Below are 4159 nucleotides of genomic sequence, written 5' to 3'. Positions count from 1 at the left end.
AGAGTAATTTATATTAAATACAGAGTCAGCAGTGATTTTTAAAATAATTTTATTTGTAACTATGTGCAACAGTTTACACAGAACTGATTACACAGTGCTGTAGGATGAAAAAAGCATTATCTTGTCAACATACAGCACATATAGCACAGAAGGACATCAACCTGTTGGATGAAGTCCAGAGGGACGGCCACAAGATGATTAGAAGGATGGAGCACCTCTCCTATGAGTAAAGACTGAGAGACTTGGGTTTGTTCAACCTGGAAAACAGATGGCTCAGGAGTGACCTAATTGTGGCCTTCCAGTACCTGAATGGAGCCTAGACGAAAGATGGAGAGGGACTTTTTACAAAGGCATATAGTGATAGGATAAGGGGGAATGGATTCAAACTGAAAGAGGGTAGATATAGAATAGATATTAGGAAGAATTATTTACTGTGAGGATGGTGAGGCACTGGAACAGTTTGCCCAGAGTAGATGTGGATGCCCCATCCCTGGAAGTGTTCAAGGTCAGGCTCTGAGCAACCTAGTGAAAGGTGTCCCTGCCCACAGCAGGGGTGTTGGAACTAGATGATCTTCAAGGTCCCTTCTAACCCAAACCATTCTATGATTCTTTGATTCTATGAACATATACTTGCAATTACCTTCCCATAAACTTCTGCCCTTTTAAATCCTGAATATTCTTTTCCAAAGGAATTCAAGATTCTTAGTGCTATATATATAAAATAATGGTTCCTTGCAGCCTCCACAATAATTTTTTAACAAACCCCTACCGTTAAACAAGGTTTCTTTGAAGAAAAAATTTTCATTCAGCAAATCTTAGTGGCTATTAACTGTTCTTTTTGTAGGAGGTTCATTTGCTCATTACTTGATGAGTAAACAGATTTTCCACACTAAAATACACATGAAGTCATAGTCTGTAATTTCTGACCTTGCATCTTAATTTTACAGGTTTTTAAGGATATCTGGAGGTGTTTGAATATCATCATGTGACCTTTCCTTCTCTCCTGCTAATTGAATTATGTATTTTGGCAATTTCAGCACATCTTGTATTTCAAATATGAATACTAATACACCTTTCTTTTTTTCTGCAAGAAAAGGTTCATAAACATTATATGTTTACTTATGCACAATTACTTTGATTTCTCTTTTTAAAGATCTTTTCCTAAATTTGGCCTGAATACTCACTCAGAGCTAGACAAGCTTCGGTTTGTCTCTCCATCAACAAACATTATATGAAATCATAATATTTTCTCAATGTAGAATATTTTCTCATCCTCTACTCTTCCCTATCTGCAAGCATGACCTAATATTTCCCCCAAACATAATGACTTTGTCAAATTCGCTGGATATTTTATTGGCAAATGCCTTCAAAGAAAGGATATTAAAAATCAGACTTATGGATACATTTGAAATATGCTTGAAAATTTAGGGTTTTTTGCTTTCTATAAAATATTATCTGGCTGTCATCTATATTTAATATGGATGATGAAAAACAAAATAGAAATTATATATTTCAATTCTTTAATTTTCACAATGGTTGTGGAACTGCTCCAGGAGCTGTAATTGTGCCAGACTGTAATCTTTTCTAAACATCAAAGCATAACAGAAATTATGTGCACATAGAGACAGCGTAAAAAGAGGTGAGAAGGTACTAGCCTATATGGTTTCCCTTCCAAGTTCTCTTAGATGTGGGGTATTACTTATTTCAAACTAATTTCTCCAGCACTAACATGACTTCTCACATATGAAGAGACTGAAATTCCTCTCATATCATAATATTGTCTCTAAATTAATATTACTTCATTGTGTAGTTACCTTGTGTGGTACAAAGTCAATTTAGCAAGCCTGAGATATTTCTTCAGTTGTATTTGACCTAGAAGATAAAAGTCATGAAGTGATGTAACATAAAAGACATCAACTATTCTACATCCCAATTTACATAACCATAAATTGTTATAGAGTGGTTACAGTACATAGCATGTCAGGTGTCTGTGTAAGTACATAATGACTATAATTCTAGAAATTTTCATTTTGAAGCAAGGTATTTGCATGTAGCTCTCTACAGATTTCCTGAAATTAACCTGTAAAAGAGAATTATTATTGAGGAATGAAGGGGAAAATAAATTAAATTGAAACAGTAATTTCTAAAGTATTTTAGATATAGAAGTGAAAATGTTATGTAAGCAGAAATGGTAGAGTAGCATCACACACACACAAGTACTCAACCCCCTCATTCAGGTTGATACTAAGCAGTAGTAGGTGCCTCAAACATCTCCTGAGATTATACCAAATTAGGAGTAAATTAATAATTGACATGAATTTTGGAGAATGGTCTCACATGCCTTACAAGCAAAAGTCTCGATTAAAGAATAATAAGGAGAAATGAATGAAAGAGTCTTCATAGACATGACTCAGACTTCTTGGACTAATTTTTTAAACACTTATATTTTTCTGATTTTTGGCACTCACCTCAGAAGTATCTTTAAAAGAAAGTCTAAATTTTCCAACAATATTAAGAATACAATGAAGCAAAAGTGGATCATATACACTTAATTCCACTTTGTATAGGTATAAATATCACCTCTACTTGTATGCGTTTTAGCTAACAGTCAGCTTACTGATGTAACTAAGATATACTATCCTTTTAAAAGATAAAGCTTCAGTTCAAAGAAGCAGAGTAGTTAGAAGATGTTTAAAACATATGGTCTTATAGTAATAGAAGGAGTACAATCTAACAGCTATTGATAGAGTAGCAGTAACAATAAAGGTCAACAAGGAAACCAATGAATTTTTTTTCTTAGATATTGTTTATTCTGCATTAAAACAGTATGTAAACCAATGTCCTGTTTTTCACTCTGAAAATTTAGCTCTTTATTTGACTTTTCTTTCACAGTATATTTTTTCCTATAATGGTTGCTAACAACAAACAATCTACTATATGTAAAAATGTAAAAATTATGAAGTCTGAATGAAGAGAGGCTAAACATTGGTACAAAAAAGAAAATGTTTATACAATGCTTACTTACCTACTAGTTGAAGTCTGACTAAATCCAGCGGAAGCCTAGGCAAATATGTTCTTAAAAATTTAATATGTGCCACAAGGAAATTGAATATGCCATTCTCCCCATCTTCCAGACACATGTCCCCACTTATTTTGCAATTAAATATGAAATTGCTCACTTATAAATCCATAACGATGGGAGAAATTAGAAGAAATTCCACTGAAAAAGGAAAGACCTTTTCACCTTTGACAGTAGCTATTTGTTCAAGTGAAACAAAATCAAAAGAATCATCTGATCAATATTGTCTATTTGAGATAGATCTAGTGCATGCAGTTCAAAATCTGAAGTTACTTATAAGATTCCTTTGAGTAACATATATGCAGAAGTTTATTGATAACACTATAGATAGAAAATTACTTGTAAGTTTAGTTGGAATGCTAACTCTATGAAATGTTGTTCTCATAATCACTATACCAGTTAATCACTGTTGCCAGAATCAAACGAACGAACAAACTAGCCATTTTAGTAATGTGATCCGCTTAGAAACAATTGATATCCTAGTGCTGCTGACTTAGAAATCACAAATTTGGATCCCTTTCCCCACCCACGGTGTGGGGGGGCCCAGTTCTAGTTCCATCTCCATCTGAGGAACCATTCCGACGTCTTGAAGGGTGGGGAAAGGGAACTCCAGCATCAGGGATTTCTTCTGGCTCTGAGGTTGGAGGGTAGAGGTGCCCTCCCCTCCTCCACCCACCCACGTGGTTCCATGGCCCGCACAGAGACAGCACACCAGGCGTTGAGAGGAGGCAAGAGGGCGTTTATTGTTGGGGGGGTTACATTTATAAGGTTAGGAAGAATCACAAAGTAACCAGTTAGAAGTCTCAAGGGGTTTACAGGAACACCCAACCACAGGAAGGGGTTAACAAGGTCCAATGAGAAACACCTCAGGACACCTTCTCAGGACATTTCTGAGATAACACTACCATGGGGGGTCTTGGGAAGAAGAAACACGTGTTTGCAAAGAGACCACAAAAAGCCATTTTGAAACATGTTTAAACAACAGTTTTCCCTTACGATGCGGATTTAGTGCCACACACAAATGAAACAAAATTCTCAAAAACATAATCAACAAAGGTGAGTGAAATTATTTTAGGTTAC

At 35.3% G+C, this 4159-nt stretch overlaps 1 long non-coding RNA gene across 1 annotated transcript; it reads right to left on the bottom strand.

Annotated features, from left to right (window-relative positions):
* Window positions 1-241: 241 nt before the first annotated feature.
* On the bottom strand, window positions 242-3169 carry LOC127465355 (uncharacterized). The gene is made up of 3 exons (XR_007902151.1): window positions 3026-3169; window positions 1815-1872; window positions 242-316 (listed from the first exon to the last, which is right to left on the bottom strand). It is a non-coding gene; the product is annotated as an uncharacterized LOC127465355 (long non-coding RNA).
* Between the last annotated feature and the right edge of the window lie 990 nt (window positions 3170-4159).

Source organism: Manacus candei, unplaced genomic scaffold, assembly GCF_025592945.1.
Source record: "Manacus candei isolate 608988 ecotype Guabito, Panama unplaced genomic scaffold, ASM2559294v1 h1tg000008l, whole genome shotgun sequence".
Lineage (NCBI taxonomy): Eukaryota > Metazoa > Chordata > Aves > Passeriformes > Pipridae > Manacus > Manacus candei.
The sequence above is the reverse complement of the archived record's forward strand: the minus strand, read 5'-3'. Positions and strand labels throughout refer to the sequence as shown.